This window comes from Neoarius graeffei, chromosome 2 (genome assembly GCF_027579695.1).
Source record: "Neoarius graeffei isolate fNeoGra1 chromosome 2, fNeoGra1.pri, whole genome shotgun sequence".
Taxonomy (NCBI): Eukaryota; Metazoa; Chordata; class Actinopteri; order Siluriformes; family Ariidae; genus Neoarius; species Neoarius graeffei.
In genome coordinates, this window is record NC_083570.1 from 110,912,574 (window position 1) to 110,926,139 (window position 13,566).

The following is a 13,566-nucleotide window of genomic DNA, read 5'->3' on the forward strand; positions in this document are numbered from 1 at the left end:
TGCCATGCGTTGTTAGGGAACGGTAGCAAGTACCCCGATGACCGACTTCAAGAATATGTAGAAAAAATTTAGAAATTATACTTTCCAAAAGTCATTTGAGCTTAGTGTATTGCATTTCCATTTATATTGGTTCTTGCTGATGTTTTTGCAGAGTATGACGCAGCTGCTGAATCAGAAGCTGCAGAGTTTGTATGTACTAGTTGTGAACATTCACATTATTATCAATCTCATTTATTTAAAATCAGATAAAATCATGCCATCATGATCACTGCTTAAAGTACCAGTATTTGGTTGTTGAAGAGCTAGCACTAGAGAGTTCACTGGCGTTTTCATGCGCCATTTCCATTGAGTAGAACAGCCAGTGAACCGCAGCGTGTTCTTCCGCTGACGTCACAACATGGCCGCGAGCCACGGACCCAGTTTTCTTGTGCTGTGCAATTAAAAGTTGGATATTCGCGTAACAACAGCTTCTTTTCACATAATTATAACAGAAATCTAACATGTTTGCCATGTTGTATAGTTTATTTAAGAAATTGCATAGAGTCATGTTCGTGTCATCAGCACTTTAAGTATCTAGGTATTATCCTGGACAAACACTTAAAATTTGATAGTCAGGTTAAGTACATTTGTAATGTCAGACCAAACCTGAACTGTTTTCGTTTTAATAGAAGTAACTTGTCACATCAAGCTGCAAAATTATATATGCATGCAGTGATTTTTTTCCTCACCTATCATACTGTATCACAACATGGTCGCAGGTTTCTGCAACTACTATGAAACCCATAGTTTCAATATACAAGCAAGCCATAAAAATTATGGACTGGAAACCAGTGAAATGGCATCATTGCCGCATATTAAGGAAACACAACCTTTTCACTTTTGAAAATTTTATTAATTTTAGTACTCTTAGATTCCTTTTTAAATGTCTAAATAACCATGTGTTAACATTGTTTTCTGAAGTGGTCATCAGGTGTCAGAGCTCTCATAGAGCGGTCACACGAGCTTCCACCTGTAGTGATTGTCTAGTCTCAAGATGTAAGACTTCTTTCTGCCAGTCTGCTCTCTCTGTAAAGGGGGCTAAACTTTGGAACTCTCTACCTACTGAGCTCAAACTAGAGACCAATATAAATGTTTTTAACAAAGGACTTAAACAATGGTTAAAATCTACACAACAGTGTTCGCATGAATTCTCTTAACAGATTAATTGCTTGATCATATTGCTTTTGTTTTGTAGCTTCTATATGAACCAAATATTGAAAAATGCTTGCATTCTCATTTTTTTCTTGATTGTTTTTCCCTTTTCTTATTCTTTATATTTCATTTGTTCTGTATTTTCAAAGCCTCCTGTGGACTGGTGTTGCGAATTAGCACTTGTGCTAAAACACTCAAACAATGCATCTGGTTTGTCCAATGTAATTGCTATGTCTAGATCAAATAAGCATTTAAATAAAAAAAAATTAGAGCACAAGTTGGACTTGAGTACTACAAGCCTGGTTTGAACATGGACTTAAGAAATTATTAATACTGTACGTTTCCCCGTTATTATTCCTCCATTTCATTATAAAACAAAAGAGATGATTTCTGACTTTTCCACAGTAGTGTATATTAATGTCACATCAATACCCAAATCAGCATTGCATTCCACAAACATGGCAACCCAAGACTACAACATTCACAATGCACTCTTTCTCTTATTATCATGTTTACTATCATACTGTTTACCTATACCCAGACTTCCCTACACACACACAATCATAGCCTGTTTAACTGTGACATTTACACGCAGTGTCCTGTACCTGTCATTTACCAAGCCGTGATTCATTGCATCTGATTTCTGGTTTAGATACACTATTTATTCTGTTCCCTGATTTACAAGTTAGCCTTTTTGCCCACGTTAGCATGTTTGTCCTGTTTGTGGACTGGACCACCTGACCTCTGCTTGATTCTTGACCCTGTTTTTGTCTATCGATTCAGATTTGGTTGACTGTGTTAAGATAAAGGAAACTACCTACAACGGTCGTCGTCTGTGCTGCCTGATAGTCAAAAGTCTATTCTGTATAAGCTTATTTGCCATATGCTGTATATATGTACAGTTTTGTGCAAAACTCTTCTTCAGTAGAATTTTTTAAAATTATTTTATGACTTCTGCATTATTGAGTCGGTACTAAAACATTTTAGATTTCCACACATTTCTTTTCCAACAAAACAGTGTTTGTATGTCAGTAAAGAGAGCAACACATTACGTAACAGCCCACTTTTCAGACAAAAAACACATAATGAAGGATGCTGGGTTTTGCTGCGAAAAAAAAAATTGAGTGTCATTGTCAAAGTCTCTAGAAGAACTGTGCCTGGTTCTGCAAGATGCTCAGTAAAATCTGCACAAATTATACCTGAAACTACTTGTGTGTGTGTGTGTGTGTGTGTGTGTGTGTGTGTGTGTGTGTGTGTGTGTGTGAAATGTTCACCCTGTAGATTTCCGCATTTACCATTTAAACATCTGAATCCATTCAAACCCAGACTCTGAGTTTGAATATAAAACCTGTAAATGGAGAGCAAAGCTGCAGGAGGTGAGTGACTAAAAACTAACACCTGCAAAAGAGTTACACCTGCAAATTAATTCTAATGAGTGTGTTCTGTGTTGCAGTGAGTAGGCGAAGGCTTACAGGAGAAAGAGCTGAGAGCCACAAGTGGGAGAGAAAAGATGAAAACCAGAATAGTTTGTGTGCTTGTGTGTGTGTGTTGTGTGTCTCAGTGCAAAGCCGGCAAATAAAACATGAAGTCACACTGGAAAGCAAAACTAAAATAAATGACAGTTATGTTAACCTGCCTGCCTATGCAAATTCCAAAGTATTACACTGGTCCTGAAACCAGGGATACTGACACTGAAGCACTGTCATGGAGTCCTCACCCCTGTTGGAGTTCATCCACACCTTTGCCAGCACCACAGAACCAAGTGCTCGTCACCAGGCTCAGCAGGTGCCCTGGAGTTAGTTAGTTATGGTCGGGTTCTTGCCCGAACTGATAATCACATCATCAGTTTTTCTCTGGCTAATCAGACACAAGGTACACCACCACTCTTGCCAGAGCAGTTGGGGGGTTAGGCGCCTTGCTCAAGGGCACTTGAGCCAGTCCTGCTGGTTCAGGGAATCGAACCAGTGACCTTTTGGTCCCAAAGTTGTGTCTCTAACCATTTGGACATGGCTTTGGGCCAAATGGTTAGAGACCATGGCTCTGGGGTTTGATCAAATTGGTGGGAACTCCAGCAGCAGTTCCTGCCATGGTCTCACCCATCATCACTCTTACTAAGATAGGACTGCAGGATGACCATGAGGAACTATTCAAATTAGCCATGGAGGTGTGGGGTTGTCCAGAACCACAGCGGGCAGTCTAGCTACTGCCGCTCCTGTCGGGGTAGGTCCAGCAGCTGCCCACCACCAACATGCTGGAACACCTGGACCTGAAATGGGCCATTCTGCAGTGGGTCGGCCACATCCTGGAACAATGCTGTCAGCGGATTCACTTGCTCATGCTGGATGAGGTTGGCCGCCCATTTATGTTTGCGCAGCAGCTCCAACCCATCTGCCAGCTGTGGTTGCTGGCAGAGGAGTGTGATGCCAAGGGAGTCATCAAAGTGGTGATACTGAAACAATTAATCTTCTGGTTGGGTGGGTGGGAACTGGTTGGGTGGGAACTGATCTACATCCTTGACATCCACCCTGGTGAGCTAACCCTGGCTCGGCAGTAAAACAGTCAACTACAGTTGACATGTAAGAAGAAGATCTGTAAAACTTTTTTTTTCTTTTTCTTCGGCTTAACAATGTAATATATGGTTACTTTAGGAATTTTAAGGTTAATTTAGAAATTTTAGAACCTTATTTGTGCATGTATAATACTATTAAAAGTAGGCTGTTGAGTGATAGGGTGGCTCATTGGAAAGTCATAAGTAATGCAACAAGTGAAAATAAGGAAATAGACTTCAAAGCTGGGGCAGCACGGTGGTGTAGTGGTTAGCGCTGTCGCCTCACAGCAAGAAGGTCCGGGTTCGAGCCCTGTGGCCGGCGAGGGCCTTTCTGTGCGGAGTTTGCATGTTCTCCCCGTGTCCGCGTGGGTTTCCTCCGGGTGCTCCGGTTTCCCCCACAGTCCAAAGACATGCAGGTTAGGTTAACTGGTGACTCTAAATTGACTGTAGGTGTGAATGTGAGTGTGAATGGTTGTCTGTGTCTATGTGTCAGCCCTGTGATGACCTGGCGACTTGTCCAGGGTGTACCCCGCTTTTCGCCCGTAGTCAGCTGGGCTCCAACTTGCCTGTGACCCTGTAGAACAGGATAAAGTGGCTAGAGATAATGAGATGAGATGAATGAGACTTCAAAGCTAGATGAGAAAGCCTATGAAAAGATAATGGATAGAGAAATACATGTATGAAGAGACTTAAGTGCAAACCCAAAAATGATGCTTTTGACAAATAAAAATAAGAAGATTGCGGTGCGTAAATTGTCAAGGGAATAAAAGTGCCTTTTGCCTTGTTAGTTGTTCATGTAGGCCACTTATTCAATAGGACAATTATCCAATTTAGGACAATATGTTGCATACTTTAAATGTCAGCACACACGTAACCCAAATTTGTTTTCCAGAATGGACGAAACACCTAGACGGAAACGAAAGCCCAATTGGTTTCATTCAAGGACTGAGATTGCAGCCTACAAATGAGCTATCAGTAAAACAGGTAGGAATTAACATTGCTTATTTAGCCTACCATGCAATTTACAAAAGCTAAATGCAATATAATATTTATGTTTAGGTTCTTGGTAGACTCTTTTATCCAAAGTGCTATAGTGATATGAAGATGTTTATGTGAGGTAGCCTGCTTTGCATGTCATTGAAATATTCTATGCATATTTTAGGAGAAGGCTCAGCACCAAAGCCTCTGTCCCTAGTTACATCAGTGGTGTACAGCGGGCTGGGGTCAGATACAAGCATCACTGGTATTGAGGGTGCTGCTGACCCAGCAATGCAGTTATTGTTACAGATAGAGGCGTAAGCATTGTGCAATAATCAGATACTGAAATGTATACATAGTGATATTTAATGGAAGAGTAAACAACACCCAGCTCCCAAAAATGTGCTCACAAAGTTATCCTAATAACAATATCTCCTCCCTAGGGCACAGGAGGATCAACACCCAGAAGATCCTCCTCTTCCTCTCCCACGTCCTCCTCTTCCTCTCCCACGACCTCCTCTTCCTCTCCCACCTCCTCCTCATCTCCCACATCCTCTTCCATCTCCTCCACACACTCTTCCAGCTGCAGCGTCTCCCTCCAGTGGGCCTCTGTCTCCTCCTGCCACCCCCCTCCTTCCTGCTGCAGGTGCCAGTTCCTCACCCCGATGGAAAAAAATGAAGATGGAAATACATGTGCTTAGAAGGCAAAAGAAGGTTTTGAAGGAAAAAGAGAGGCTCTTGAAATTAAAGAGCAAATATTACACATTGCTAATAGACAAAATGAAAAATGACACCCAATAAATGACCCAGGATGAAATGTTTTGCTGTTTTACTTTTTTCTTACCAGTGTGTATTCACAAAGTGATCCCTGTATGCCAGTCCGCTTTGTTCCACTTCATCCAAGTTTATCACATTTTCATTGCCATCATCATCACTATCCTCCGGCTGTGGGATATTCCTTTGCCAGCAGAGGTTGTGAAGAATACCACACACAATGATAACTCTGCTGGCTCTCTCTGGGCTGAGTCTTATTTCACTGTGTAGTACATGAAATCTGCGTTTCATTTGGCCTATTCCTCTCTCCACAACACTGCGTGTCCTTTTGTGTGCTCTAACATACACCAAGAAAACAGTAAACATTGTTAAATGTGTGTGCAGTCTTTAAGTCATCATATGGAATTGTATGAATTGTAAATAGCCTTAATACTGTACAGTCATGACAACCTTACCTGTTATAACTTAACTGTGGTCCAGGCTGTGGATCGAGGTAAGGAGTCAGTAGTCACCTTTTGCATGGATATCCACTGTCCCCCAGCAAATGACATGCAGCTGGTATGTGGTGCCCCTCGAAAAGCTGCCTCAAACCGCTCTCCATCAATATTCTTGAATCATGTGTTGATCCGGGCCATTTCGCAACAATGTCCAGTATGGTGTAATGTGAGTCAAAGACAATTTGTGTATTTAATGAATGGAATTTTTTGCAATTGACAAAGATGTATTCATCCTGAGAAGGCGCAATTATTCTTATATGCGTCCCATCAATGGCACCGATCACACCGGGCATACCTGCGATCTCCATAAAGTTGCCTTTGATCCTTTGTTGATGGCGATGGTCTAAAGGGAACCGGATAAACTGACAGATTACATGGGGTCTACAGAGTGCGTTGATGGTTTGATTGATGGAACAGCTTACTGATGGCTGTGATAGTCCTAAATTGTCCGCATTGCAGAGCTGCATTTTCCCCGTAGCCAAATACCAGAGTGTTGACAAACACTTCAACTCCGGCTTTATCGGGTTGTTTCGGTTGGTTGGGGACGTTATTGTGTCCCTCACCAACCCAACTACAACTTCTATCCATTCACGATCCATTCGGTATCTTTTTAATCATTCTCTATCATCTAACGTCTCTAAAACATTGCGTCGTGGAATGACAGCAGCCATTTTAGGACTTTTTGTGAATAGGTCTTAGTGAGTTAGGAGTCCTCTGGGCTACTTCTAAGTTTTCCCAGACTTAAGTGCTACTTTTAGGCCTAAAATGTTTTGTGAATAACTCTTATTTTTAAAAATTAGGAGTTCTAAAGTTACAACTGACATGTCCATTATTTTTAGGAGTTTCTCCTAAATTCGCCTGTTAGGAGCTACTTTTAGCCTTAAGATTCTTTGTGAACATGGCCCCTGATCACCATTAGTGCCTTAGTTATCATAATATACTCTACTGATTGTTATTTGTATACATTGTATCACCATTTATATTGAATCATTCCTTGGCTGCTATTGTTGCTATATCTGATCAGTATTAGTTTGCTAAGGCATGTCAGCTATTTCAATAAATGGTATCTTTGGAATAAACTGTGTCCTGTCTATTGCTACAACATTCACTGAGTGCCAACTTCTGCCAAACAAGTATTCTAATTGCCTTCGCCCATTTGGTTGTTATATGAATGTTATAGATCTAGAGTAAATGTATTACATTAGCGCTACAATACTCACTAAACTATAGCAACATCACCACTAAGTTATTCCATTTATTTTAATAGTTTAGCTGTTGTTACGCTCTGCCCCAACGGCCCACGTACCAGAAAAGGGAAGACCAAATGTGGAATAAAGTTTTACTTAATTTATTGAAAATAAAGTGTATAACAAAATATTGAAAGTAAAATATGTGAATGTAAATGAAAGTGTGTGCAAAATGTGAAGGGTTGTGTGAAGAAAATAAAAGTGTCAAAAAGGTGCGAGAGAGAGGAGAAGGCGGCGGGCATCCTTCGCCTCTTCTGATGTTCTTTTAAAAGCCCCGAAGGCCATCAGGTGCAGCTGATCTCCGCGTCGGCAATCAGCGACTCGTGCAGCACCTGTGGAAGGCTCGTTACTACAGCAGGTGGGGAGGAGCCCCATGGGTCTGTAACACCTCCCCCCTTAAGACAGAGGCCTCCAAGGTCTCTGGAATTGGTGGAAAACCTGGCACCAAGAAAACAAGCAAATAACAACAAAAAAAAAGAAAGAGAAAAAAAACTAACTGAAACTACTTTTACAATCGTCTAGGGGTACTAACAGGCCAACAATAGGGACCAAATGACAAAATGTCTCCACGAGCCCTATCCCCCTACCCTCCAGTGGCTTCAACCACCACGCCCCCCCCCCCCCCCATACCCACAGCTCCAGCAAATCCTGGTACCTGGAAAGCCAAATTTAAGGAGATCAGGCAGGAGAGGGGAGAGCGGAGCCAAAGGAGGAGAGAAAGACAGGACAAGATTAGAAACACCTATTCAGGCCCACCCGGGGCACGGGACAGGGCGTCCGCCACTACATTGTCCACGCCCCGAATGTGCAGTATCTGCAAATTGTATGGCTGTAAAAATAAAGCCCAGCGCATAAGGCGCTGACTGGGACTCTTGAGAGAATGAAGAAATGTCAGTGGGTTATGGTCTGAATAAACAGTGATCAGGACCACACCCCCAGCCAGATATACATCAAACTGCTGCAACCCCCATACTAGTGCCAGAGTTTCCTTCTCGATAGTAGAATAATTCAACTGATGACAATTAAACTTTCGTGAGAAGTAACACACAGGCCTTTCCACCCCGTGCTCATCATTCTGCAGGAGTACGGCTCCAGCCCCCACGTGGCTAGTGTCGACCTGCATCTGAAAGGGTTGATTAGAGCGAGGTGCCATCAAAACTGGAGCAGATGTCAACAGCAACTTAATGTTGTCAAAAGCAGCCTGGGAGGTCACGGTCCATTCAAACTTAACATTGGCCTTTAACAAATCAGTCAAGGAAGCTACCACTGTGGAGAAGTTGGGGCAGAAGCTACGGTAGTAGCCTACCATTCCTAAAAAACGTTGCAACTCCAGTTTGGTAGTTGGAGCAGGGAAATTATCAGTGGCAACCACCTTGGCCTGGATAGGTTTCACTTGGCCTTGCCCTACAACCTTCCCCAAGTACACTACAGTTGCCTGGGCCAGCTCGCATTTGGCTAAATTTACAGTAAGGCCAGCCTCAACCAGCCTGTTGAAGAGGACTCGGATACGGGCCAGATGTTCTTCCCACTCATCACTTACAACCACAACATCATCGAGGTAGACAGCGCACCCTTGCAAACCCGAAACAATGAGGTTCATGAGTCGCTGAAATGTGGCAGGGGCGTTGCGTAACCCAAAACTCATTACTGTGTAGTAGAGCCCTGCACTCCCGCGGGAGTCCCGCGGGACTCGCGGGACCCGCCGCAAAGCAGTGCAGCGCGGGACAAATTTTGAAAGCTCATTGCGGGCGCGGGCGGGACCGGAAGTGCACATATGCGCGCGCGGGCGGGAGCGCACATATGCGGTGCGGGCGGGAGCGGTGATAAGCTGCAGTCCCGCTAACTAAAAACGTGTTTGAAATAAAATTTATAAATTATTAATTTATGTCTATCATATATAATTTGTGCTGGATATTTTATTTGGCATTAATAAAAACATTGTAAGATGCCTAAATTTGCAGAGAGAGTCAGATTGCCAGATTGAGTGAGGAATGGCATCTTAAATTTGCCATTGATCACTTGCCTTGCCTAACAGGAAATCCTTTGATCACTCTAATGACTCGCAGTTCACACCCAGCCTCCAATGACCCACACTAACATGATGCCTCAATGATACCTTAGATGAGCTGGTCATCAGAATTATGATTCTGATTCTGATCCAGGAGAGGATAAATATCTCTCGTTCGTTTCTCGATTCTTTTCCTCTTCCGTGTTTGAGATCTCCGATCATGGCAGAAGAGCAGAGCTCCTTTACTGAATCTCACAGTGCTTCAAAAGTTATTATTATTATTATTATTATTATTATTATTAGTGCTGTAAAAAATGTCATGTTATTATCGCGTTAACTTGACTCAATTTTAACGGCGATAATTTTTTTATCGTGAGATTAACGCTCTGTGACATGATGTAGGTTTTTCATAAGCTTTTGAAACTAGTAGAGCTGGGATTTATGGCTCTTTGATGGGATCCGCATCTTTGTGATCCGTTCTTTGAAAAGAGCCGTTCAAAAGACTGGCTCATTTGGCTCTTTTTAAATATTTATTCAGTTTTAAGAAGACAGCGTCTGTAAACTCAATGCTATCCCAGAAATCCTTCCTGTAATATGCAAATTTGGCCGCCTCTGATTGGACAGCGCGACACATCAACAGGCAGGAAAAAGTGTAAAAGTACGAAATGTGTTAAGTGAGATGAAACAGTAAAGCTCAGATTCAATGCAATATTTATCAACGAACAACTTAAAGTTAATATAATAGTGTACTTTATATTATAATCAAGCATGTCAAGCCTACCGTCACTGTGTAACCTACAGTGTCTCTCTGATAGAGCTGTAGACTAACTCAAACAGTCAATCACTTCACTAAGTGAAGTGGAAGAAGAGTGAAGTTCACTTCTCTTACTAGCTCTGCTTTGCAATAATAAAAAACAAAACACAACGCACCATTGGTACAAAGCAAGCCCATTCACTTTTTTATGCTGATTGGAGAATTAAAATGGTTTCTCATGTGATAAAAATGTGCGATTCGCGATTAAATATTTTAATCGCTTGACAGCACTAATTATTATTATTAGAGACACTACATGCTGAATTCAGAAACAAGGTAAATAATAATAAACGTGAACGTGAGCTGTAGATATTTATGCTCAAATCCACTCAAAGTAGGGGGCGGAGCACCATCACGCTGTGTCAAGACAAGAACTTTCCTGAGAAATAACGCAAACGTCTGCATCATGCGGGATTTGCGGGCGGGAGCGGGACAAAATATGGCAGGCACGGGCGGGAGCGGGACTGAAAATCATCATTTTTTTGTGGACGCGGGTGGGAGCGGGACTGAAAATCATAATTCTTTGCGGGCGCGGGCGGGAGTGTGACTGCACAATGCGGGCGCGGGCAGGAGCGGGACTGAAAAATCCGACCCGCACAGACCTATACTGTGTAGGAGCACAAGCCTGAGGGTGTTATGAAGGCTGATACCTCCTGAGCACGAAGTGACAAGGGGACCTGGTAATACCCTTTTAAGAGGTCAAACTTGCTAACAAACCGGGCTGCTCCTACATGGTCAACACAGTCCTCGACTCTAGGGAGGGGGAAAGAATCTGGTTTTGTGATGTTATTTAGTTTGCGATAATCAGTGCAAAACCTGTAAGTACCATCCGGTTTACTGACTAATATGCATGGTGACGCCCAACTAGAATAAGAGGGCTTTGCCAGCCCATTATCCAGTAAATACTTCACCTCCTCCTCTAGGTGTCGTTGTTTGTCGGGTGACACTCTATAGAACCGCTGTCTGATTGGCTCAGCATCACCAACATCGATGTCGTGTTCAATTAAATGTGTGAATGAGGGTGTATCTGCAAACAGAGAGGGGAAGTCAGACAGCAATTTTCGCATTTCAGACGCCCGATCCGCTGACAAATGCCCAAACAATGTATCTAACTCTGCCAGCTTCTCTGAGTTTTTCAGTCGAGGGAGAAGCACACAGTCATCGGGGCCCACCACATCCTCACCGCTACCTGCTGCCACCAGGTAGGGAGAGGCACATGAAGTCTCAACAGCTGCGGCTATGGAAACAGGCGTAATCAGTCTCTGCTGCCCCAGACCCTGAAGACCTGGTGTAATAAGGTTTCAAAAGGTTAATGTGACAGAGTTGAGTGGGGCGCTTACGATGTGGTGTTGAAATCAAATAGTTCAAGTCAGACACCTGCCCAAGAACAGTATATGGTCCTGTATACTTTGCAAGAAATGGGGAATTAGCCATCGGCAATAATGCTAACACCAAATCACCAGGACTGAACACCCTAGGCTCAGCCCGGCGGTCATACCAACTCTTCATCTTTTTTTGTACCTTAGACAGGTTCTCTGTGGCCATCTCACAAGCTAAAAGCAACCTGCGGCGAAATCCATTAACATAATCAAGCAAGTTCACAGGAGTCTTGGGACACTTCAACTCACTCTGTAGTACTGCCAAAGGCCCCTGAACTCTATGGCCAAACACTAAATCATTTGGGGAGAACCCTGTACTCTCCTGGGTCACTTCTCATGCAGCCAACATGAGCCAAGGGAGCCCTTCTTCCCAGTCCCTGTTAAGCTCCACACAATATCCTCTGAGGAGTGACTTCAATGTCTGGTGAAAGCGCTCCAGAGCACCTTGGCTCTGAGCATGGTAAGCACTACTACACTAATGCTTCACTCGCAATTGCTCAAGTACCTCTCTAAACATGCGTGACGTAAAGTTAGAGCCCTTATCACTCTGTATGGTGTGGGGGATACCAAAAATAGAGATAAACTGGGAGAGAGCCTTCACCACTGACCTGGTAGAGATGGTATGCAAAGCATAAGCAGCAGGATACCTTGTGGCCTGACACACAGTTAGAAAATAAACACATCCTGACTTGGAGGGAGGGAGTGGTCCAACACAGTCTATGATCAAATGCTCAAATGGTTTACCTATAGATGGAATAGGATAAAGGGGAGCTGACTTTAACACCTGATTGGGCTTACCCAATAAGAGCCACCTCCTTCTTCAGCCTAGGCCAGTAGAAGTACTTCATAAGTCGGTCGTAGGTTTTCCTAACCCCCAGGTGCCCCTCTGAAACACTGGATCCTCCACCCCTTCGTCAGTGTGAGCAGACCACTTTCATACCAACAGCCCATCCTGCACAAAGTAACCCCTTGCTGCACTGCGCAACTCTTCAGGTGGCAGAACCCCATCGAATAGCTCCTTTAAAGTGTCATCTTCCTTTTGAGCTGCAACAAAATCTCATCTCATCTCATTATCTCTAGCCGCTTTATCCTTCTACAGGGTCGCAGGCAAGCTGGAGCCTATCCCAGCTGACTACGGGCGAAAGGCGGGGTACACCCTGGACAAGTCGCCAGGTCATCACAGGGCTGACACATAGACACAGACAACCATTCACACCTACGGTCAATTTAGAGTCACCAGTTAACCTAACCTGCATGTCTTTGGACTGTGGGGGAAACCGGAGCACCCGGAGGAAACCCACACGGACACGGGGAGAACATGCAAACTCCACACAGAAAGGCCCTCGCCGGCCCCAGGGCTCGAACCCAGGAGCTTCTTGCTGTGAGGCGACAACGCTAACCACTACACCACCGTGCCGCCCTGCAACAAAATCACTATGAGAAAGTTGAGAAGGTAGGTTAGGTAAAACAACAGGTTTTAACTCTGGCTGAGGAACTTCAGATGCGCGGCTCATAGCCCGCGTCACGGCACAAGCTGTGAAAACCTCAGGCAAATTTCCATTAGACTCATTGTCATCTGGGATAGAGGGGGTATTGTTAACAATTACAGGGGGTGGTACATCACGCCAAACACGCTCCCCCGCCAGGTTGTTCCCTAAGAGGAGATGAATGCCCCCCTACAGGTAAAGAAGGGCAGACAGCGATGTTCACTTCCCCCTGCACCAGATCAGACTGCAGATTAATCCTGTGCAGAGGAACAGAGAGAACCTGCAACACGATCCCTTGTACCAAAACATTATTCCCAGTACTAGTTTTAGTTGAAAAAGGCAACACAGACTCTAAAATAAAAGATTCTGATGCCCCTGTGTCCCTGAGTATTTTAATTGGCACCTGGACAGAGCTACCCACTACAGAAACCAAACCGTCAGTAATGAAGGGAGAGTAACCATTACCGTCTGCTTCAGTTAAAAAAACCTCACCAGTGCTCTCACCAGTTTCAGAGGGGCTCGGGCCTGATTGCTGGAGTGAATTCACCATGACAACAGGTTTACCATCCTGCTGGGGAAACACAATTTTAGCAGGTACACTTGATTCAGATACAGCCAGGTTAACCCCCTTAACTGAATCATT